At 43.2% G+C, this 26,446-nt stretch overlaps 1 long non-coding RNA gene across 1 annotated transcript in view; it reads right to left on the bottom strand.

The window, feature by feature from the left end:
- LOC311233117 overlaps positions 1-25,967 on the bottom strand; it is a 29,896-nt gene extending 3,929 nt beyond the window's left edge. Inside the window, exons 1-2 of the long non-coding RNA XR_014620005.1 lie at positions 25,864-25,967; positions 1,067-1,134 (exon numbers count right to left, since the gene is read on the bottom strand). This is a non-coding gene — a long non-coding RNA (uncharacterized lncRNA). The remainder of the gene's footprint in view (positions 1-1,066; positions 1,135-25,863) is intronic.
- Between the last annotated feature and the right edge of the window lie 479 nt (positions 25,968-26,446).

The following is a 26,446-nucleotide window of genomic DNA, read 5'->3' as shown; positions in this document are numbered from 1 at the left end:
AACACAGTTTCAATCAATCAATCAATAACAACATTAACCAGACTCTCGTTGCGTCTATTCTGCCAAAGCTAACGTTACCTCTCATTGTGTATTCTAACAAGCAAACCCGGGTTTAACGTTACCTCTCGTGTATATCGGCTGACGGTAGTATTATTAGGCTAATAACAACAACAAACTTAACACATCAGCGATCTTGTTGTGACACTAAACTCTCCGCTCGGTGGTAAATTGGGTTGATGTCGGTTTTGTTTCATCAATAAATAAGGCAGAATACACAGTGAATCCATTCTTTTTTGTTTATTACACTTGGTTCTGTCGCAAACAAATCCTGAATGAAATGCATCCGATTCCTTAGCGAGGCAGTAAAGATGGCAGCGTTCTGTTTTCGTTCAGAGGCTACAAAGTGTGACGCGTCTCTCTTCTGACCAGTCAGTGGTCTGCAATGTTTCACATACCACTTCTACCCAATAGGGTCGCTTGGAACCGAGTAGGGTATATCTGCAGAGCCGCAAGCCGCAAGCCAACTTTATTATTATGATAAAAAACAGCGGTGACGCGGTATTCAGCCTAACTCTGCGGTGAGCGTGATGCAACAGCGATACCGCGGTAATGCGGTTATCGCGGCAGCTCTAGTCATGCGTCATGATCGCTGTGCTCACACCAAACAGTCGAGTCTACGGAGGAAGTGCAGTCGTTGGGCTAGTTTGGAACACAGAACATCAACATGTACATCCCCTTTCAGTCGATTATCCATGTGGATTCCTAGGTATTTATATGATGCAACCTGCTCTATAGCACAGTCACCAATTACCACAGGGTCATGTACTCTCACTTCTCTGGGGTCATAGATCATCTCGTTGGTTTTGGTGGTATTGAGAATGAGATGATGTCTCTCACACCAGACCTGAAAGGAGTCGATCTCTTTAAAATAAGTAGAGGGGCAGTCGTCAGCCTTCAATAGGCTTAGAATAAGTGCGTCGTCTGAACATTTCAGGACATGATTGTTAGGCTGACTGCTGCTACACTCGTTGGTGTACAGTGTAAATAGGAGGGGAGCTCACCGCACCTTGAGGCACCCCGGTGCTGCAGAATTTGACCTCAGAGAGTGTGTCATTCACCTTGACTTGTTGTGTCCTGTTGGTAAGAAGAGAATAGAACCATTTGATTATTGAGGGGTTTATCCCCATAAACTTCTGGACAAGCAGGTGAGGGCGAACAGTATCAAACACAGAGCTAAAATCTGCAAATAGCACCCGTTCGCAGTTATATTATTTCAAGATAATAAAGTAGCTATAATGAATCAATAGATAAAAAGCAGTAATGGCATGTAGGTTACTCACCCTATTCAGTGGGCAGTGGGCATCCACACTACACAGCATTTATAGACATAAATAAACTTCATGGCTCATCTCCTATTCTGGCTATTCAGTAGGTGTCGGTGCCTCTGTGGTGTCAAAGAGGCAACTACCCATGTGACCTGAGGATACTAGTAAAGCATTTTGAAATATTCAATTGCAAATAGGGTTGCACGAAAAAACGCGATCTCGATTCATACATCTATGCGATCTCATTTTAAAATGACGATTCTGATGTATTTGCATCAAAATGGAGATCAGTTGCATTAAAACACTCGCTCCTATTCCCCTATGCATTCACGTCACAAGACCCCACTCCCCCCCCCACCCCCATCTCATCAGTCTACGAGAAGCGGTTCTCACGGAGAGCACGGAACATCATCAGAGATGCTTCTCACCCCAACCATGGACTGTTCACCCGGGGTACTCGCAGCCTCCCAGGCAGAACCAACAGGACCACAAATAGTTTCTTCCCCTCAGCTGTCAGACTACTGAATCAAAACACTACTTAGCCCACTGCACCTCACTGTATATATAGCCCATAGTTTATGTAGATTTTTATTTCAAATGATTATTTATTTTATCCTCACCATCGCACATTGTGCTAACCATTGCACTTTAGTTTACAGATTTATTAACATGTGTTTTATTGCAACTGATTGTTGATTGTCACATCCTGGTTGGACGTACACAATTTCGTTGCACTGTCTTGTACTGTGTAATGACAATAAAGTAGGGCTGGGCGATATGGCCTAAATATGATATCACGATATTTTCGGACCTTTCGGCGATACACGATACACATCACGATGTTTTTCTTTTTTTCCCCAAACAATTCATTATGAGGCTTACCAAGACAGTATTTGAGTTTGCAAGCTAACATTAAAGACAAAATAAAATACCCATGCATTTAGCATTTTTATATTATATATTAGATTTAGATTATTGGATTATTAGATTATATATTGCATATATTTAGCAATGAGATATTATATGATTTAGATATGAAATATGATTAATTGAAAATGGGGGACCCTGATGTAAACGAGACGAAAGTCTTTCTCTGGTCTGCATCCCCTTAACAATTGTATGTATTGAGCTGTACTGTACCCATTCTGCAATATGTTAATAAAGTTTTAAATCAATCAATCAATCAATCAATCAATAGCATTTTTATGAAACTACTGTATATTTGTATGTCTCTAAATGTTTTGATGAATTGAAAATAGAGGACCCTTATGTAAAAAAGCTGAAAGTCTTTTTCTGGTCTTCATCCTCCAGTCCACTGTTGTTGTATTGAGCTGTACTGTAGTGTACCCATTCTGCAATCGTTAATAACGTTTTCATTCATTCAATCATTCAGCCGGCAACAGAATAATTTTGATCAACAGTCGAGTCTGCCAATTACGTCACACCGCTTGCACCCGCCCTGCTGTTCTTAGCACCAATCGGCAAGCGCTATTCTTTTTTTACATTCCTGAATGTCCTCCATTGATTTTGACGAGAGCTCAGCTAAACGACAACAACAACAGCTCCCCGCGGCCGACGAGTGATTACCAGCGCACCGCAGCATGACTAAACGAAGCATAACGATTTTACTGCAACGAATGTTATAATAAAAGCCTTTCCATACATCTGTCTGATTGAAAACTTTATTAACAGACCGCAGAATGGGCACGCACAACTCAGCATGGGCTGAGATATGAACAGTATAATTCTTGCTATCTATGTCGTCATCGGACGTTGCTATGTTTGGGTAAATACGCTGATGTTATTGAACGTGTAACTATATAACGTTAATGCCACAAAACGAATGCCTTTGTTAATAATAAGTAGTAACTTTGATGCAGTAGTGTGTGTGTGGGGGCAGCGTTGTTCAAAAGTTTGAACGGGTGTGGACCGCGACACAATCCTCTTGGGCAAAACATCACGATATCCACGATACGTTAAAAAAGTGTATCGTTAATTAACTGTACCCGATATTTATATAATATCGTCATATCGCCCAGCCCTACAATAAAGTGAATCTAATCTAAACAAAGCACTCAGAAGAAAATAAAGGGAAAAGACAACCCATAACGCAGAGGCTGAGACTCACTTTTTTTTGCTGCCAGTAGAACATTTTGTACGAATTGGAAGAGCCGTCGCGTGTCACGCTAACTCTTCCAGAAGCTTTGTGGTCTGGGCATGAACTTTCCATAAATGTGTCTCTATAAATCCATTTAGTTAGATCCAGCACTGAATGTATCTGGTGATTGTTATCAATTTACGATGGCGACAAGTCAACAACTATTAGCGTTAGTTATTTCCTGGTTGGGCATAAAAGAAAATATTGTTTGTTTCCTGTTGGTTGTCAGTTAAGGCCATGGGTAGGTAGTGAATTTATTTTATTTAATTTTTTATTTTATTCTTTCCCACGGCGACTATGGATAGGGAATTTCTTTATTTAATTAAACAACATGGATGCATATACTCTGCCAGCATGTTTAATATCCATAATACTAAAGGTTTGACTAAGATTTCTATGAAACTTTATTGTAAAAAAGAAAAATAATAATAATAATAATAATTAAAAAAAAAAAAAAAAATTTAAATAAATTGGGTCGCACCTAAATCGGCAGGGTCGGTCGGCAACCGGAAACAAACCATTTTTTCTTTTAAGCCCGGGTAAGATGTGACTAAACAATGTCAAAGGCAGATTGCAAGAACTCCATCGTTTACACTAGATACACTAGACACTAGAATACACTAAACTAGAATACACTACACTAGAATACACTAGACTAGAATACACTACACTAGAATACACTAGACTAGAATACACTAAACTAGAATACACTAGACTAGAATACACTAGTGTAGACTATATAATACACCAAACTAGAATACACTAGACTAGAATACACTAAACTAGAATACACTAGAGTAGACTATAATACACCAAACTAGAATACACTAGACTATAATACACTAAACTAGACTAGACTAGAATACACTAGAATACACTTAGACCAGAATACACTAAACTAGAATACACTAGACTAGAATACACTAGACTAGAATACACTTAGACCAGAATACACTAAACTAGAATACACTAGACTAGAATACACTAGACTAGAATACACTAGACCACGATACACTAGACTAGAATACACTAGACTAGAATACACTAGACCATGATACACTAAACTAGAATACACTAAACTAGAATACACTAGACTAGAATACACTAGACCAGGATACACTAGACTAGAATACACTAGACTAGAATACACTAAACTAGAATACACTACACTAGAATACACTAGACTAGAATACACTAGAATACACTAAACTAGAATACACTAAACTAGAATACACTAGACTAGAATACACTAGACTAGAATACACTAGACTAGAATACACTAGACCAGGATACACTAGACTAGAATACACTAGACTAGAATACACTACACTAGAATACACTAGACTAGAATACACTAGAATACACTAGACTAGAATACACTAAACTAGAATACACTAGACTAGAATACACTAGTCCAATTACAATTCTTAGCGCAGTTCTCACTCGCTGTCTCAGCACAGACATGCAGCACACCGCACACTGCTGCTCCTACCCCTCCCGCACCGGTTTCTGTATGCTGCATGTAAACAGAGGCTATTGCCTCGGACAGTCACCGTGATGTTAGTCTAGTCAGAGGGACCTCCGTGAGCTAATGTTAGCTACTGTTACAAAATGACCCAGTCAACTATTCACTTTTAGTTTAATACATGAGGCATTGTGTAACGTTATCCAGCCGGCTAGCTACTGATAGCTCCCGACATCAACAACTGCTCCAGCAAGTGTCCAGTGCATAATACCTCCGTTGGCTAGGTAGCTCATGTTAGCCCACGTTAGCTCACTAGTCACTACGAAATGTCCCAGTAAACTAAATAGTTCAGAGGCGTTGTCCCAACGCCATCCAGCAGTAGCTACAGATAGCTCCTGACATCAATGTCCTACAACATGCGTATTCGAGCCCCTGGCTTACATCGCATGAGGGCTGCTGAATAGGTCCAGCTGCAGCGCAGGAGAATCCTTTCATGCTGAATGTAGAGTTTAGGGCCTGGCTGCTGCGCCGGAGAATCCTTGCTGGAGCTGGAGGCCACTCGAGTATACACACAGACAGTGGAGCTGTTTGCAGACAGCGAGTGGCGATGTCTCGCAGATAATACAACTACAAGTATGATTATATAATATATATATTTTATTAAAAAAAAATTTAATCAAAAAAAAGTTGGCAGGTAAGAAATATGCTTGGCGGGTAGATTCTTCCCATCTACCCGCCACTGGCCGGTGAGTCAAAAAGTTAATTTCGTGCCCTGCCTCCGACCCTCTTGTACATTTTAAAGTTAAATGCATCAATCTGGTGCACTTTGAGAGCAAAATAAAGAGGCTAGATCTATGATGAACTTTGTGCTCAAAACACAAAATCGACTAGACTAGTGTTTCCCAATCCTCTCCTCGAAGCACCCCAGCCGTTCAATGTATTTGTTAAATCCACCACCAGCACACCTGATTCAACTTAACTAGCCCTTTATTAGTTGAATCAAGGTGTGCTGGTAGTGGAATTTAACAAATACATGGAACGGCTGGGGTGTCTCGAGGAGAGGTTTGGGAACCACTGGACTACTAGAGCATACATTTGAGCCATCAAAGAAATGAAGCAAAAGTGGTTACCCGTGTTGAACTGGTTTATTTTTTAGAAAATAAAACAATATAGCGGATTACTATTATGACTACTACCACTGCCAATACTACTGATACATCCCTATTGGCAAACTTTATATTTATAAAAAAAAAATTAAATTTATTTATTTTTATTTTTTTATAATTTATTTTTTATACAATTTTTTATACAACTGTGGCGGGCCGCCACAGTCTAGGTCATTAATGGGAAACACTGCCTGCCTACTGCTTTCTACGACTGCCCTACACTGTAATCATAGTAATCATACAATCTTAACCCTTTCTCCGCCGATGACGTGTTTACACGTCTTTCCTCGCCATGCGTAATCTGCCAATGACGGGTTACGGCGTCTTTGAGATCAATATTTCATATTTTCGTCATGGTATTCACATTTCACCCACGGAGTCTTTGCTGGTAAGTAGTAAGTAAGTAAGTAAGTATTTATAAAGCACCTTTCATACATGTCATGTAGCTCAAAGTGCTGTACACAATTATAGGCATATATAACGATAAAAGCAATAAAGTCATAGTGATCAGTTAAGATCAAAATAAAAAAAAATAATAATAATAATAGTAACGTAAAAATGAAAATAACGTAAAAACAGTCATTTGCTTACCAGTTTGGGAGAACAGGTCCGCACAAACATTTCCGCTCAGTGGCAACCGGAAGTGCACTAAACCAATGCACTTGTATGGTAGCAATGTTTAGCTCTTATAACGCTAGTGTAGTTACGTTTTTATCAGTGGTCATAGTTGGGTCCATAGTGCTTTACCAAGTCCCATGGATCCATCAGTGGCCGTGTATTGTGGTAGAAAGAAAGAAAAAGAAAAACGTATAAAGAAAACAGTCTAAAGTTTGAAAGTTTGGGAGGTCCGCAAAAACACGCCTTCAGATGTGGTGTTGTAGGACTCCGCTCAACTCTGTAACGCTTCAATACCGCCACCTGGTGGCCGATCGGCGAGTTGCCAAAACCGGAAGTGGCCGGAAGTGCTATTCTGTCCGGCCACTCGCTATCGCTCGCGGGACTCTATCCAGACACCGTGCATATCGATCCGTTGCCATAACTCAATAAACAACATGATTGGACGTGTATTAGTATTATACAAACCGGAACTGGATCACCTCCTAGATCAACATCCCATAATAGCGATCTTTTTGCTCCACGCTCATCACCCAACGGTAAGAGGAGACTGGGGTGAGTTTCAGCGTTTTTCTTTACCATTTTCGATACAAACTGCTCTGATCTATATCACCCATACTTAGGGATGGGTACCTTTCACATTTGAACCGATACCGGTACCTGTGAATCGATACCGGTACCCAACGGTACCTTTTTTCTGTACTTTAGTCTCAAGAAATTTTATTTACCTACCTCAGTCGTAAAAAAAAATCCAAACTTCAAAAAACTACAATTTCGACAGTTTTCGGCTTGTCATTGCTCCGACTGCTTTGTTGTTGAATCAAGTCAAATCCTAGGTAAGCATATATTGTGCGTGTGAACGTTGACATGAAAAGAAAAAAGTTAAAAAAAAAAGTAAAAAAAAAAAAAGAGGCTACAAGGATGGATATAAGCTCCGGCAATGAATGGGTTAACTACCTACCTCAAAAAACTAGTCTACCCATATAACTGTATGATAGCATCAATAGTGCTGTATATACCGTATATATATATACATTTATATTTACTGTATATATATAATACATATCCGTCTGAATATACCTGCATATAATCCTTCTATATATCTACTCACACACCTGCATATAACCCATAACTCTGTATGGTAGCATGTACAATAATGCTGTATACCATATATATTCTTACTGTATTACATATGTATCCACATTTTGTCTGTACATATAATCCTTTTTACATATCTGTATATACCATCTATATCTTTACATATCGCTTACCTACTAATTACGCTGCTGGCCAGTGTGACTACTACCACCACCATACTGTGTACACATTATTAATACTACAACTCTGTACACATCCATCTGATTAGCACTATTACTTAGTACTAATGTATATATTTTATATCCAGATTAACTCATTTCCTGCCAACAACGATTTTATACATGTTTGTCCGCCAATCGTTGAACGCCAACCACGTATATATATATATACGTTATTTCCAATCGTTATCCATCCAGGGAGCCTGTGTAACCATAGGGAATGAGTCTAAGATCGCAAAAGTAGCCTGGACCGAGGGCTTTACCCGATCGCATTGAATATTCCTTTTTCACATCTTGAACGATAGATACTCGATGTCAAATGGGCCATAGTATTGCATCCATCCATCCATGTTTCTGTAATCAGCCAGTATCACCTCGTCATCTGTGTTCGTGAAGTTTCTGCATTGTGTTTATTTCTCTCTCTGAAGTCGACCTTCTCATACTGGCTGTACAACTTTGTCATCCCCCTTAATGCAATCCGTAATCATAAGAATTTGACAATGGCAGACGTGGTACCCTTCTTGGAAAACGTTGTTTATTCCATAAACAAAGCCTCTGTACCAGATGGAAACACCATTCTGTATTGTCCTTGTTCAGTCTTAATTCACTCTCCTCCACCATCTCTTCTCATCTCTTTAATCCAATGGTTCTCTCTCTCGTCGTAGCAAACCACCATTTCCTTTATTTTTGTGTAATCTTTTCCCCCCTCCTTTTTCCTCCGTTTTTCTCCCATCGTGATTACGGACGTGATGTCAAATGAATGCCACAGGCTCAGCCTAGTATGACTTACGTTACGTTTGACGAAAACACGTAAGGGCTTGCACTAAAACAACCCATAGAAATGCATTGGAGGTTGTGGTGTTTGAAAAAGAAAATGCCAACACAAGAGGACTGAGGGGCAATCAGCAGCCAGAGAGAAGTCGCCCATGGAGTGTCAGACAATGATTCTGAGATTCATTCTAGAACAAAATTAGATACTGCTGCTGATTGGACTATGATATGATATAATTTTTTTTAAATAATTATATTTATCCTACATAATCATTATTTTGTTAAAAATGTATGCAAAAAATGTAAATAAAATCACCTGTGGCAGGGAGGGCGACACACAAATCACCATAATCAGCCTACTACTTACTTCCACACCTACCCCCCACAGCTGCTGGGAGAGTGATGTACGACATCAAAAGAGCAAAGTAATTTATTGCGCCCTATTGAGCTCAATAAGATTACATTATTTCAAATAATAACGTTACATTACTCATGTCACGTTACATTCATTACATTACTTGAACAGAACGTGATGCTCATCTGTTTACTACAGACCCAGTGTCAGAACCATACTGAATACCTCTTCACCTACAACTAGGGTTGGGGACCGTTCACATTTGAACCGATACCGGTACCAGTACCTGGGAATCAATATCGGTACCTTTTTTTCTGTACTTTACTCCCTCTGTAATAACAAAAATGTTATTTCAGTTGTAAAACTAAAGTCTAAAAATCTAAATAAAATTTCAACATTATCTCACACAAACTAAAACCCCTCCCTTCTTACTCCGGCAGAGTGGCTAGTCTAGGGATGGGAATTGATATGATTTTATCTATACGATTCCATTATAGATTCTGCTTATCGATCAGATTCTTTATCGATTCCCTTATCGATTCCTGATAAATGTATAATTTAAATAAATAAATTGGAAATGCAACAGAACTAAGCTGGTTAGAATAACAACATGCAACTTGACATTTCTGATTGTCATTTATTGTTGAGCCCCCACCAAAATGGTCGCAATTTCGAGCCCTTTAAATTTAGTGACTGCTCGTGACACTCGTTCACCTTTTCCTGAGTCAGTTGACCCCGCTGTGCTAGCGTGAAAGGATTTTCCTGAGGTGCGCGAGAACCACTAGCTGCAGCCTCAGTCTATTGTGATCCTCTAAAATGGATGAAATGGGAGAATATTTATACAGTGAAAGCATTCGTTTTCATTTAGGTTTTCCTAGTCAAGGAATCAAATAGTCTGCTATGGCTGCATGCGTAGCGCTAACGTTATGTTTTAAAATGAGCAACTGTCAGAAAAACATGGCATTGATGATAAGAGGAATAGATAGTCACGGAGGCATACGATTCCAGAAACCGGACCATTAGGAACCGGTTCCCATCCCTAGTGGGGATCCAGATCCAGGATCCAGATGGATACATCGATCTAATTATCAATGATCCAATAGGATCAATGCAACGTCAAGATCGGTTCATATCAATACTCTTATTTAGAAAATCCCGTGGCAAGATCACAAGTTCAAATCTCTCGGTTACAATAGGATGTGAACATTTTAAAGCTCAATATATCAAAACGTGGCACTTTACAGTGAACATGAGGTCGATTTGTATTAAAAACAATAGATTGTTTGGAAGAGCTCAAAAACTAAAATGCCAAATGATATTTTAGTTTCCTTTTTTAAGTGGGTACTACGACTATGCTTGCACCTCATGGTACCAAAGCACCTCAAAGGCGCTAAAAACAAAATTACAAACATCACAAAACAAACTGGTCAGACTACTGCTTGACCTTACTCCTAGAACCCACCTCACCCCTGCCCACTTTGACTACCTAGGATGGCTTAGAGTAGACGACAGAGTACAGCAACTTGAAATGGGCCTGGTCTACAAGATACACTACACCACTAAGGTACCCATGTACATGTCAAATTACTTCCCAAAGGTCAGTGAATACCACGACCACAACACCAGAGGGAGCTCCACAAATCATGTTAAACCCAGATTTGGCTCAAACAAGGGACTAAACACGTTTCGCAATTATGCCACATCAATGTGGAACGCCCTACCCACAGCTGTAAAGGAATGTGAATCACTACCCACTTTCAAAACCACTCTCAAAGAGCACCCACGGGAGACTGCAATTCAAAACTGGCCCTGTAAATGTCCTAACCCAACCCCCTTCAATGTACAGTAAATGTCCTAACCCAATAATACACAAGACCCTCTTCTTGGGACCAAGTAAGGTTTCGTCGAGAATCCAATGTAGTTACCCCCCCACCTCCTATGTAGTCCCCCCCCACCCACCTACCCAACGTCCTCCAATGTACAGTTTCTACATCAAATGTACTATCTTTTTTTAGACTATTTTTGTATCACAAACAGTACTGTATTTGTAAATCTGGTATGTCATAAATGTATAGATGTAGCAGTACTGACCAGAGCTAGCCCAGCATCTATACATGACGTCCGCTGTCACACTTTTTATCTAATTTTCTTGTCTCTTTTCTTGCACTTTGCCCTTGCTTTCTTATATGTACTGTACTCTACCTTTTTTGTAATTCTAGTGTATTTTATTGCATTGTATGTGTTTTTTACCATGTTGTGAAGCACTTTGGTTTGGCCGTTAGCCATTTGTAAATGTGCTATATAAATAAAACTGACTTGACTTGACTATCTGTATGTCATGTATGTCATATATGTTATGATGATGAATTGAAAATGGGGGACCCTGATGTAAACAAGACGAAAGTCTTTCCCTGGTCTGCATCCCCTTAACAATTGTGTGTATTGAGCCATACTATATTGTACCCATTCTGCAATCTGTTAGGCCAACCTCCAGCTTAAACCCTACTCATCAATTATGGGTAGTTTACATCATTGGTATATCATTTCATTATTTATTTTTTTCCATTTGACACCGGAAATGCCACTCTGAAAGAGTTAAAAAGGTCCATGCACGAATAACATGCAGGCGCGAATCAAAAAAGCTTATCAAACTCCGACGTCATAAAAGGACACAGGTGCATATTAATGAGCCGAATCTAATGTTGCTTTTCCACTAAAATAAAGTACTCAGTTTGTCTCCGTGTGGGGAGGCGGGGCTGCTGGTGATCAGCATGAGAGCTCCAGAAATGTCACGTGAAAAACTGCAGACCACTGATTGGTCAGAAGAGAGACGCGTCACTGTCTGGAGAGTCTGAACGAAAACAGAACGCCGCCATCTTTAATGTCTCGCGTAGGATGTCTTATGTATGTTTGCAGCACGAAACAAGTGCAATAAAAAAGGATACAGTCACTGTGTATTCTGCCTCATTTATTGATGAAACAAAACCGACATCAACACAATTTGCCACCGAGCGGAGAGTTTAGTCTGACAAAAAGATCGCTGATTAGTTACGCTTGTTGTTGGGGTTAGGGACGAGTGGTAACGTTAGTTAGCCTAATGCTAACGTTAGCAGATAGACACGAGAGGCTAGGTAACGTTAAAGCTTGTAGAATAGACACAATGAGGTAACGTTAGCGTTAGCATAATAGACAACGAGAGTCTGGTTAATGTTGTTCTGTTTCGTATACGCTCTCGCTCGGCATCGCTCTCTGCACTATCTCGCATATGTGCACGCGCACTGAATAAAGACCACAAATAGGCCTGCCACGATAACACATTTTGCTGGGCGATTAATTGCCCCCGAAAATATCGCGATAAGCGATATTATTGCGACCGGTTAGAGAATTTTTTTTTTGAAATTTATTTCCCCAAACTTTTATTTTGAAGCCCACCGCTCCGTCTTTTCCGGTGTTTAGACTTTTATTTTGAAGCCCACCGACCGGACCGGAAGTATTGTTGTGATTATCCTAAGCAGAAACTATGAGCCGACAACTTGGGCTAATGATATGATGTTTTTGAGCTAATGATAAAACAAATTGTTGGTGAACAACTAACTTTAGGTTAGTTTTAACATTAGCTACTAACGTTAGATGCAGCTACTACAGGCAATCAACGATGAGGAGGAAGCGTCAAAGCAGTATATAATATAATAGCTGTGGTGCGTAAGCACTGCAGCACGACTCGAAACTACCGGAGTGTTATAATAAATTAATTCATGTTTAACTTGTCCCCGTGTCCAGTCCTTTGACTAGCCCCACCCGTTAATTGTAAACAATGATGCATGTAATTGTATTAACGTTATTCTGTGTTGTACTTGTAGCTATGCTATAAGTTGTATTTCGTTTGTAGCTAATGTTGTTAGCATTGAATGAGCATCAACGAACGCTAGATCTTTAATCTTTATTTAGCAGTCCAGTTTCTCCGGGCAGTAGCGAGTAACTACTTGGGTCTAAAAATAGCTAACGTTACACTACAAATAATGCTACTTGGTTAAAAGGAGCAACACTATTGAGAAATGTCTATGTGGCGTTGCCCCACGGAGCTCCCGTGCTGTACTCTAGTAACGTCAGCGGCCCGCCTCCCAACACGGACAGTGACTGAGGGGAACTGGTTCCGCCTCATTAAAACAAACGCGCAAATAGCAATTAATCGCGCCCGTCAAAATCATTGCATTCATTTTAATTATCGCAGCAATTAATCGATTTATTGCTTATCGCGGCAGGCCTAACCACAAATGTACCTTTAATCCCAATATTCGTCTGACCACACCCAGGGAGCGAAATTAACTTTTTGACTCACCGGCCAGTGGCGGGTAGATGGGAAGAGTCTACCCGCCAAGCATATTTCTTACCTGCCAACATTTTTTTGATTAAAAATATATATATATATATATATTTTATATAAACATTTTTTTTTAAAATAAAATATATATTATATAATCATACTTGTAGTTGTATTATCTGCGAGACATCGCCACCACGCAATAAGTCAAAATGCTTGCTATCTGCAAACAGCTCCACTGTCTGTGTGTATACTTGAGTAGCCTCCAGCTCCAGCAAGGATTCTCCGGCCCTGCAGCTAGACCCTATATTCAGCTAGACCCTACATTCAGCATGCAAGGATTCTCCGGCGATGCAGCTGGACCTATTTATAACGTTACCGTTCTTTTGTCAAATCACATTCAACATGCCCTCAGCTAGAATACGCATTCAATCAATGTTATAAGACATTGATATCAGGAGCTATCTGTAGCTACTGCTAGCCCGGTAGATAACGTTAAGACAATTTAGTTTACTGGGACATATGGATCAACGTGAGCTAGCTAAGCTAGCTAACGAGGGACCGGAGGTATTATGCACTCGAGTAGACTATTGCTGGAGCATTTGTTGATATCAGCAGCTATCAGTAGCTAGCCAGCTAGATACCGTTAGACAATGCCTCGTCATGTATTAAACTAAAAGTGAATAGTTGACTGGGTCATTGTTTAAACAGTAACGTTAGACTCTTGGAGGTCCGATATAGACTAGAGCAGATGGAAGTAAACAAGCCAAATAGCTTCCGATTGGTCATTTGCTTTTTTTCTCGTGAAACCAGTCACGTCACTCTACTGTGATTGGACCTAGTGCGATGTGGGACTTGTAGTTTTTTAACGATCTCGCGGCGGAGAAAAAAAAGACGAGCGGCTATAATCTGTACTCGCACAAGAGTATCGTTATGAAGTTATGAACTACACGTCTACACGCCACACGGCGGGCAGCCCTCTAAGTGTCATGCGCCAAAGGTAAAAACAGCCCGCCCCTGGCGGGCGGCGGGCTTTAGTTTCGGTCCCTGACCACACCCCTATCAGCTTACCCATATAAGCAGGGGTGGGGCCACCCACTCGCCTCCTTCTCGCTTTCACCACAAGGAAGAAGTGCCTCGGTAGATCCCCACACTTGACACCATGATGGAAAGGATTAGGAGCAGCTTTGGGAAACAAAGTTGACATCATATCTTTATTTTCTCTCTCACTATTTTCGAGAAAATACGGCGATATTGTCTTCGTACTGGAGTGTCTGGAAGATGATGATCATTCTAAAAACCCTCCACCGGTTTTCGTATTGGGAGCACGCCGCTGCATGCTTCTCAACTGCAGTTCCTTGCTGTGTTTGTTGAGGTGAAACCTGTCAGGCCACAGTTGAACTGTCGGACGCGCCGCTGTTGTGAGAAGCGGTGGGTTTCAGGTTGGGTGAGTACTGTTGCTGGCGGGCTTCACTTGTCTGTTAGTGCTATGGGGGCTACTTGACAATGTTTATGGAAACCGGCCCCAGGCTAGGGTCCTTTGTTCAGCCACCTAGGCGACAGAAGGCCTTGGTCTGAAGTAGGGATCGCCTTTTTTTGCTCCCGATCCGATTCCGATCATGTGATTTTAAATATCTACCGATTCCGATCGTTCCCGATCCGATCTTTCACATTAGTAATACATTGACGCATTTTTGTCAGAAACTGGTGGAGCAAGACAAGTCCCTCTGTTGGCTATAGTCCCTGGAGGGGCGCGAGCGCGGCGGCTCTTGTTATTACATTCACCCTGAGAAATGTGCTTCATGAGAAATATTAAAAGTTTCAATATATGTTTGCACATTAGTATACATTCAGTGTTCGACTTACGGTCTGAAACGCCGACGATAATCCTTAGTCACAGCAAATAAATGACGTTATCCAGGTGAAAAGTTAGTCTGAAAAGTCTGCCTCCAGGCTCCAGTCTGCTGCTTCATGAGTTGTTCCTCCACACGGAATGTCGTCCTTGCAAACATTGCAATTGCTGTTGGACTGGCTTCACTTTCTATTTTAAAATGCTTAGTTCCAACTTCCAAACCTCTAGCTGCTCAAGTGAGTGGATAACAGTGTTTCGGGAGCGACGTGTTGTACTGTTGTTGTGATGTGAGCGTGTAGCCAGAACACCGGTCTAAATTAAAGGGAAAGTGTTTGTTGCAACGGTGTAAATTAAAGGGAATGTGTTTGTTGTTAGAGCTGCCGCGATTACCGCATTACCGCGGTATCGCTGTTACATCACGGCCACCGCAGAGTAGGCTGAATACCGCATCACCGCTGTTTTTTATAATAATAATAATGAAGTACCCTCCTCTCGTTGGGCTTGCGGCTCTGCAGATATACCCTACTCCTCTATCGAGGTTCCAAGCGACCCTATTGGGTACCAGAAAAGTCACGTGAAACATTGCAGACCACTGATTGGTCAGAAGAGAGACGCGTCACACGTTGGGAGCGTCCTGCAGTTTTTTACATCCTGAATGTCAGCCATTGATCAGAGCTCATCACAATACGGCTAATAACATTAGCTTTAGCTCCCCGCCGGAGTGGACTACCATCGCTCCTCAGGAGTAGTAAACGAGACATAATGATTTTACTGTCTGCAACGAATGTTATAATAAAATCCCTTCGTTCTATACACTTGTCTGATTGAAAACTTTATTAACACTTTGACTGCCATGAAACGTCTTTTCACGTCATTGCTGGCCATGCTCAAGTTGCCGGGGGACGCTGTACAGCGTCCTTATATCAATATTTCAAAAATCTGCGATCGGATTCATTATGTCCCCTCCGCTGGCCTGAGATCCACCAGCAGGACCCACTGAGCTCTCTGGCGGTTCAGGAGCGCCATCTGGTGGCCGATCGGCGCAATCGCCAAACAGGATGTTGAATAGAGGTTGTCATGACGACCGTAGTACTTCCGGGCGCTCGCTATAGTTCATGGGACTCTGGCTCGTCACGCTACACGGTGATCGATTGGCAATAACTCGATAAACAACATGATTTGGACGTATATACCATTATACAAGCTGGAGATGGACCGGGTAAAAATATATCCCATAATGATAAGATTTCTACTCGACGATGATCGCCCAACGGCGCGCGGAGACTGGGGTGAGTTTCAGCGTGTAACGTTACCGTCTTCGATACTAACTGCTATTATCAACATTTGACCCACATTAGATGATTGGTATAACGCTGCCCACGGAATTATAAACGCCCCCTCGCCCATCCGGTCAACATCAGATGACGTGTAGTAACTTCTAGAAGTATGTCTAGTTGGAATTTTTTATATCGCGCTGATTGCCATCAAACTGTATTTCATCATCAATATAATGCATTTGGGGCTATATATCACGTTCTGGAGAAAGCTGCAGAAAGAGATGAAAACATACTTATACATTAGACCATACTTTACTATGAATATGTGAATGAAAAAGTTTAACGTTGCTACACAATGAACAATACATATAGGACTTTGAATGGGCCCTAATAATGGCAATGTAGCAATAGAATTTAAAAAGTTATAGCCCTGCAAAGAAGGGGACTTTCTCCATAGACAAATAGCGCTGGCAATCTATGGTATATCATGAATTTAACCTTAGGCAACCAAAGTGTTAACAGACCGCAGAATGGGACAACTCAGCACGCTCTGAGCAAAGAAAGGAACTGAGATGGTCCGGTAAATACGCTGATGTTATTGAACGTATAACTATATAATGGTAATGCCACAAAACGAATGCCTTTATTATAAAGTAGTAACTTTATAGTAATAATAATAAGAAAGGGTCGGGGGGGTAACCACCCGTGCCCGCGACACCGAGTGAACGGCGCACGACCAGAGGGGAAACTTCGAATCCGTGTTTCACTTTCAATAACTAATGCGTGCTTGCCGAATCCCAAACAATATTCATGCTGCAAAGTCATCCTCTAAAGATCGACATTTAGACTAGAGGCAGGCTATATGCTATAAAAAGTAGACTACTACTAAAAAAAAAATGCATTCAGATTTTTATTTTTTTTTGTGCGTGCGGTAATAACCGTGGCGGTAGGAAATATTTTGCAAATCCGTGCGGTAAGGAAAACATCAATACCGCGGCAGCTCTATTTGTTGTGGACAATTATTCTGCTCTGTGTGACAATAAATACATTAATGATATATTATATGTAATTTAAAACCAAAACTAAGGCCTCCGTATGAGTTTAAGACGTGAACATGGTCATGTTTGTTGAAAAAAAAATAAAAAATCTTTTATTGACTGCCGATTTTTATTTAATTTCCTTTCCCGATCCCGATCCTCTGAAAAGCACGTGATCGGCGCCGATCCCGATCACGTGATCGGATCGGGACATCCCTAGTCTGAAGACCATTGTAGTTTTAACTAGTGGGCCGCGACCATTAACACTGGTGATCCCTGTGTGTTCTGGACGAGTGGATTCTCTCTGTCCCGTGTTAAGCCCCTTCTTTCATATCCAAATGAGAATATTCCTTCACGAGGAGATATGTGCATGGATGTGCGATAGCGGCAGATCCATGTTCAAGTCAGCTACACAGGCCAGTTTGGTATTGTGCTGATTCCGTCGGGTGTTGGTAAAATCACGTTGTAAAGCAGTGTTTACATCTTGTTTCTCTTTTCTCTTAAAAAGTGAGGAGAGGTTCAGAACGGCGGCCTGTCTGGGTGAGTGTTATGTCATTGTATACATGTTCAGGTGATAGCTGCTTAGCTTACGGTTAGCCAGTCAGCTGTTAGCTGCTGCGTTAGCCTGCTGGGATCGCTGCATGGCCTACTTAGGTTGGGCCTACTGTTAGCCAGTCAGCTGTTAGCTGCGGCGCTAGCATGTCGTGATCACTAGGTAACGTTAGCTTGCTGCTATAGGCCAAGGCCTGGCGCGGGGTAGCTTTAGCTCCTCGCGCGCCGCCGCGAGCTCGCTTCTGGTCGCGTGCGCCGTTAGCTCGGCGTCTCGCGAGCAGGGGCAGTAGCGCCCGAACGGTTGGAGCGGCCGTTAGCTTAATGCTACTCTGTTGAACGTGCTTTGATTTTAACATGTTTTACACTCTTGACTACGACGTCATCCTTGACAGGGGATGTTCGTCGACCCTGCCCTGAGCCTGGACGGGGATTGCGTCAACAAAGAGGACTGTAGCGACTGGTTGGAGCGACGACGCTGCCCAGTTCGAGCAACACAGGATCGGCTGTGTTGTCTACGGGGTCTCGAGTCTGCACTTCGCTGATCTACGTTCCGGGTAGGACAAGGTTTGACCAGACCTTATAACACGTCTTCTGGTTTTACTTTTCTAAATGTTTTGTGAATAACGATGTTTTTCCCAAAACGTGTGTTGCTGCAATGCATTTAGGATACGACACGAGTTATGTGTGAGCTGTTTTTGTCACTGGCAGTTAGCTTCTCCGTGCAAATCGGGTTGTTGTTACAGATGTGAAAATGATCTGGTTGTTGTGTGAGAAACATCATGGTGTTTATATGTACCGTGTACTCACAACTAAGGTAACTAACCTATGAAGCTATGCTTAGTGACAAGTGAGTAAAAGAATGTTCTTTTCTCAGCCTGTGATGACAATGAACAGTGTGTTCACATATTAACAGGTTTTCCTGTTTTAACTGGCCGTATTAAGGGTAAAATAAGAGGATTGTGTTTTCCCCCCGGTTCCCTGGAGACTTTTTCATCCTTCTATCAGACATGTTGTGCACTAAATTGTGTCTTTTGTGTGGTAGGGATGCGATGTAACCCTTAGCTTGATTGCTGAGGTTGTGCTAAAACTGCTGGAGAAACTTTATTTTCCTAAACGAAAAGATTGTTTGGTCGCTGTCGTGTGTGCTTAGCAAGGCCTGTGGCCGATACTAATCGAGAATTATGTATTCTCTCATTATGAAAAACGGCGTTCCTCTGTAGAGTGTTTTTGCCATTTTTTGTAGGTGATGATGGGTTGTGTGTGTCATGTGACCTACAACTGGGTTGGACTGGCCACAGAAGCACATGTGTATGTTGGACCGGGGCTCTTAGAGCCCTCTCTATTCTGTGTTTTTTCCTTAGTAAAAATCAGATAGCAGGTTAGCTCATGCGCTGTGTGGAGCTGTCAAACGCTTCATAGAGCTGACTATGACTGTGTCATATTCTCTTTTTGTCATTACATCGTATCATGGGTGTGGGGTCGTAAAGGGGTGAACTGGTAACCTTTCCTCTCCTCCTTGTTTCTGTCGGTCAGGGGTACACCCCCTGTCCTTCAAGGTTCCCGTCACGTGGCGGTTCGGCACGTTACGGGGGGGGGGGGGGGGGGGGGGGTTTCCTGGTCCCACGGCCTGGTATATTGGGCGTGTGCACCGCAGGAATTCCCCCGCCGTAGAGTACGTCACCGTGCGCGTCTCTGTTGGTAGGACTTCCGTGTGCTGTTCAGGTCCATGTGATGGATCTGTTTCAGGGGGGTGGTCAGGGCTCCTCCTCACCAAGCGCCTATTCGGGCCTTCTGTGAGTTCGGACTCCTTCTTCCATGTGAGGGAGCCTCCATCAGAGTACAGAGCCTTCCTCCTCAGATTGTCAAAGTGAGTGGACCCTCTGGAAGGTGTCCTATAATTCGATTGTATATGTATTCGATTCAATTCGATTATTGAGTGTGTATGGGTTCAGTGCCTCTTCCCCGGAGAGCCCTATAACCAATTTTTTACATGGCTCAAGGTGCAATATATTCTTTTCAATCTGTACAGCTCGCGTGGGAAGTCTCTCTGGGGATCCCCGTCTCCTTCCTATGGGAGGGTGGTGGGATGTAAAAATGTGAAAAATGTTTACCCCCGGCTGTGTAGACTGGGATACATACTGTTGATGCTTCCTTCTTTTCTATTCAAAAAGTGTTGGAGTTAGGAAGTGTCACACCCCTCTTGTCGTTCCCCTGGGCGCCTTGGGGATTCAATGACAGGTCTAAATAGCCTGTTCATTGATGGGGGTGTGTCCCGACGCACGTATAGTGCTAGCTCGTTGTAAACAGGCGACTGACTGGCGCGCCTTGGTTGCTTGTGGTTAAAACGGCGTTTTTATAAAGCAACTGAGATGGGGGTTTTTCCTCTTCCGACGACCAAATCCCACGACCTGGGTTGGTTTTCGACGGATTCTCGTTCATGTCTGGGGGATGATGACGGAATGGATCTGAACATATGTAGAGGGGTCTCACGCCCTTGGGGTGGGCCACCAGGCACGGTTCGCCCGAACGTCTGGGTGGCGCCTTCTTTTCATGTTAAGATCGACACGCATATCTGCCCTTTCTCCTGCAGTAGGCATGTCGGCGTGGTTAGGGCACGGGACTGGTTCTGGTCACGCTGGTCCGGATCAGTTGAACCCGTTGTCCGCCGGGGATGCAGATCTGCTGTTCTGGTACCCTGAGGGACTTGGGCTTTTTTTCAGGGGGAAAAATGCCAGGTCGGTCCGGGTGTCACAGGGTTAAGCGCTATGGAGACCCTGGTTGGGTACGTTTTTACTCAGCACTGTCGTAATGGCTTACGGCCATGCCATTCTGTACACGCTCGATCTCGTCGGATCTCGGCCGCTACACAGGTTGGTCCTGGTTAGTACTTGGTTGGGAGACCGCCTGGGAATACCAAGTACGGTGTGCTTAGGGGCTGGTTCTCCATTCTTTTTCGCTCCTCTCTCACGCATGGCGAAGAGGGGCCTGTGGGGGGTGGTTTTTGACCTCCTCTGGTGACCCTGTGCTTCCCGTACCGCCAGGCCCGGTCCGAAGTAATGTTTCGTCGACCCGTAGGCCTGGGTTAACCCTTTTTTGGAAACTGAAACACTTGTACTGCGGTATAGCCGGTGTATACCCGCAGGTGTGTTTTGGAGTTTTTTCTTGAGGGGTTATAGGAACAACCACCGCATTGGGTAACACCAAGGTGGTTGATTCCCTGGTGTGTTGGTGCAGTGTCAACTCCCGGGTTCACCGGTTGAGGGTGCCCCTGCACGTTCATGACGTCTGCCAATCGTGTCAGCCTTCTCTGCCTCGACCCCTCTGGGTGGGGGTTTTTAAATGGAGGCTTGGTCATGCAACACCGCCAGCTTACGCTCCTTCCGCCGGGGCGGCTGTGTTCAGCTGTCCCCTCTGGCGCCTGTCTCGTCCGCAGTCTCCAGGCTAGGGTTAATAGCCTGTTGCCTGGTTTTTCCCCGGTGCGCTGCCTGCTTCCGTTGGTTAACCTTTTTTGTGTGCTTACGGCCATGCTGACTGCCTGTTGCAGGGTCAGTGTGCCAGGCGGTGTACTATTGGGGGGACGGGGCCCGCTCGGCCAGGGCTGTACGCTAAGCTTTTTCACTAGGGGCACACTTGCCCCTAAATGAGAAATTTAGGGGCAAAAAATATTTTTTAGGGGCAAATTTTTTTATAACAATTTTACCATTATAGTGAAAAAAAATATGTTCCTCCTGCCTCATTACTGTGGTCCTTTTATTTAACATTTAAGTGCTTTTGTTGTCAGGTTTGTATCTTTTATAATGAACCAACTGAACTTCATATTACCACTAGGGATGGGAATTGATAGGATTTTATCGATACGATTCCATTATCGATTCTGCTTATCGATTCGATTCTTTATCGATTCCCTTACCGATACCTGATCAATTTATAATTTAAATAAATAAATTGGAAATGCAACAGAACTACATTTAGTCATTTAGCTGACGCTTTTATCCAAAGCGACTTACAAGTTCTGTACGACAAGCCATCAGGAAGGGCACAACTCTATCAGCTGAGCAACAATGTTCATCAAAGTGTTGAGTGCTACAGTGTAGGTTAGTTTATTAGGACAAGTGCATGACAGTACGGTTAGTTAGGGTTAGATATATATTTTTTTATTCAGATAATGGTTGAAGAAGTGCGTCTTTAGTCGACGGCGAAAGATTGGACGTGATTCGGCTGTCCTAACTGGGGTGGGTAGTTCATTCCACCATTGTGGGGCAAGGACTGAGAATAGGCGACTTCTCTTTGATGACCCTCCCGGAGCTCGGATAGGAGTAGGTCTGAGGCGGCCAGAAGATGCAGAGCGTCGGGGTCTAAGCTGGTTAGAATAACAACATGCAACTTGACATTTCTGATTGTCATTTATTGTTGAGCCCCCATGTCAGAAAAATACAAAAACTGTAAAAAATAAAACATTAACTATAGCCTACACTTAAATAAAATAATGTATTTGAGATTCTCTTAAAATGTATTTATTTTTTTATTATTATTATTATTATTACGAATTTAATCTATTGAATAACAGGTTGTTATTCCTCTGACTTCTGTCTCTCACTCACACTCTCTCTCTCTCACACACACACACACACACACACACACACACACACACACACACACACAGAGAGAGAGAGAGCTCCCTCCCCGGGCCCCTGTCCTTTAAAGTATTGGCTTGTGTTGCTACACGGACACATTTGTATGTTGCACCACTCTTCCTGGCTTACAGAGACTAGTAAACAAGCACTCACGTCTCTCATTATATGTGAACTAAAGAGTACAAGGTTTACACAACAGCCCCCACCCCTTGTTTTATTGTATTTGTACCTGTACTACCTGCTGTCAGCTGTTTATCTCCCTCTGTGAGCTTGATTAGCTAGCGTTAGCTAGCGTTAGCTCCGCGGCTAACCCTGAACTAAATCAATGACTAGGTTCTAAAGCATTTCGAGTAGTTTTCACTGCACATAGAAGTAGCCAAACAGCGGGAGCATTTCGGGAGTATATAACCAAAACCCAGGCAATTTCGAGCCCTTGGCTTGCCTTAAGGAATCAAATAGTCTGCCATTAGCTACATGCTAACATGCTAACGTTATAACGGTCGGGAAAACCTGGCAGCGATAAGGGAATTGAAAGTCACAGGCACGCGATTCCAGGTGCCTGTGACTTTCTATGAAGAAATGAGCTATGAAGAAACTTTACTTTTCGTCATAGCTAAATCAGACAGTCAGCCAGTCTATCAGAGTGAGTGCTCAGCCTTGGATAATTTAGGAGTGAAATGCGAATGCAAGGCTTGAAATCACTACTCGCAAGCCCGCCCCCAAATATTATTTACTAATCGCAACGGCCAATTAAAGGGGCAATTCGCGATAATCTCATCGCAGTGTACAGCCCTGTCGGCTGAGGGGCCTTTGTCCGAATACGCTGGCGATGTGGGGGGCGGGGCACTACGTGCCGACCTGGTGGGGTCTTGATGCTGGCATCATGGACTTCTCCGGGCCCCCATTCCAGGGAGTCCAGTCCTTTTGGTGGGTCTGGGTCTTCCTTCGCGCTCCGCTGCTACGGCCTTGCCACGGGGTTGGGTTTGCCCTTGACCCCGTGATTCTGGGGGCAGTAACGAGGTTGTTCCTCCGTTCGTTCCCGGGTGGCATGCGGGTTGTGCGTGTGTGTAGTCGTGGGGTCAAGCCACGGTCTGCTCACCCTGTGCGTTGAGTTGCTTGAGTGCCTCTTCGCACGGTCGGGTTTGTCGCCCTCCCGTGAAGCCCCTAATAGGGGGGGTGCCCTCCATTAGGGTGGGTCGGGGGGGCTCAGCCCTCCCTGTTCTGATGGTTGTGGGGGGCTGTCAGCGGGGTGTATTTGTCGGCCGTTGGCTCTCGCTCGGCCTCCCTTGTGCAGAGAGCGATGCCGAGCGAGAGCGTATACGAAACAGAACGTTAGGTTATGACTATAACCAAGTTCTGTTAGTATAGCGACGCTCGGCATCCGACGCCGCTGCAGCCTTTGACCTCGCCTTGTGGCGAAAGCTTGGGAAGGAGGCGAGTGGGTGGCCCCACCCCTGCTTATATGGGTAAGCTGATAGGGGTGTGGTCAGACGAATATTGGGATTAAAGGTACATTTGTGGTCTTTATTCAGTGCACGTGCACATATGCGAGATAGTGCAGAGAGCGATGCCGAGCGTCGCTATACTAACAGAACTTGGTTATAGTCATAACCTAACGTTATTGATTGAATGAAAACTGTGTTTACTCTGGCTTGCCAAGCTCATCATAGCCCCTTTCGTGACTGATGCACCGAGTGAATCCACAGTCACTTGCTCCTTAATAGGAAACCAACCTAGATTTACCATGAAGGACTGGTTCTGGCCGAACCGTTCGTTATACAAGTATCACAGAGACATTTCAAATGTACTCACAGTTGCACGAGGGTTTCGGACAGAGATACGGGATGGTTTGAAAGCTCTGCGTTGCTAATAAACATTTTAAATATTTTTTATAAACTGCTCAAAACGGCATTATTTCCGGCGTTGGCTGCCTGGTGTGATCACAGCGCATGCGCATCATGCACCCAACGCTGGAAATAATGCTCTGCCTCCTTGCTACTTCCTGTGACTCACAGAGCCCCCTGGTGACCAACACCTGTTGTGACGACATTACACGCGCACGTTATGAACCATTGATTAAAATATGCACGTGCGTGGTGATTGTGTTGGGCAGACAAAATGTTTTGATAAAAACGCTAAAACTGGGTCAATTTCAATACTTTTTTTCCCAATTCTTCATGAAAGTCACTGTTGGCCTAGTCCACATTGTTTATTGAACAAAAATACAACGTGGAGGTTGACCTTTAAAGGGGAACTATCTTATAAATGGCCTTTTTCAGTGTTTACCATCGTTTCTTAGCTATGTGGACTTATATAAATAGGATCTATGTCTCTAATTCTCATATTGGCGCATTCTTCCAATTCTCCTCTCACAATATTCACCCTCACTGAACTGAGTCATCTGAAAATGTGCTGTGTGCATATCTGTGATGTCAGAGATTTCTCAGCTGCATAATAATGTGGCAGTTTGCACCAGGCCACACAGTGGTTGGAGCCCAGCCTCAAAACGGCTTAAGATCTTGAGGTAGAAAAATACGTTTTTTGAGTACTTGATTAGAAATACAAAACAATGATTTTTTTTTTTTTAAAACCTATGTGTTCCATAGACTCACAGGAATTGTGTAAAAGTGCCCAAATAGTGAAAGAAATAGTCAAATAATTCCCCTTTAAAAAAGTTTTCCTATTGTGGACATCTACCGACGACACTACCCCCAGCTAAGCTAACACAGTAGCACTAGCCCCAGATACAGAGGTACCAGCTAAGAAGATACTAGCTCCAGCTACAGAAGGAAAACGACTAACAGTAACAAAAATAGCCATTGGAATGAACGTGGAGCAAGACCGAAAACAAATAAACCAAACGAGAGAGAGAGAGCTAATGGCTGGCTATGCTAACTAGGCCAACATCAACCACCAGGACGATAAGCAGCAGCTGTGGACGCTGCTAACAACACAGTAAGAGGAGAACTCCCCTCAAACACTCTCTACATGCAGCTAGAAAACACATTTCAGTCACTACCTGATGAGCCTCCATCACCAGGAGGACGGGGCTCAGATGTCGGTCCCACTAGAGACACGAGCAGCACAGAGGAGGAGCAGCAGCAGCAGCAGCAGGACCACACTCACTGGAGGAAGCAACACGCAAGCAGGATACGTGATGATGCGCCGTTTCTTCTTCTTCTTCTAATTGATGTTTAACGGCGGCCGACCACTTGTTAGGGTATGTGCCGCCATCTACTGGTATCCTTTATCTCCGACCTACAAAATCCAATTCCCCTCACCTTCATGGAGTGCAACCCCTCTGCGAGACACTCCTTGCCCCCTGCTGCCTGACTCTGTACTCCTTGGTCACCCGCTGCTTATTCAATTCCCTAACCACCTCCTCCAATGTCAGACCTTCCATACCCAAATGTTGAACCGCTATCCTAACAATCATTTTTGTTCTATCTGTTCTACCCTCAATCTTTGCCGCAGTATTTGATGCGCCGTTTAGGAAGCGTGCTTTTTTTTCGTAGCCGCAGTTTGCGGAGACGCTCTCTGATTGGCCACTGACGTTTCTGGTCGTGTGACATGTGCGGCCAATCGTGTGACGCCTGTTTCTT

The sequence above is a fragment of the Notolepis coatsorum genome (genome assembly GCF_963971535.1).
Source record: "Notolepis coatsorum genome assembly, chromosome: 8".
Taxonomy (NCBI): Eukaryota; Metazoa; Chordata; class Actinopteri; order Aulopiformes; family Paralepididae; genus Notolepis; species Notolepis coatsorum.
Note: the sequence above shows the minus strand (reverse complement) of the source record. Positions and strands in the feature narration are given on the sequence as shown.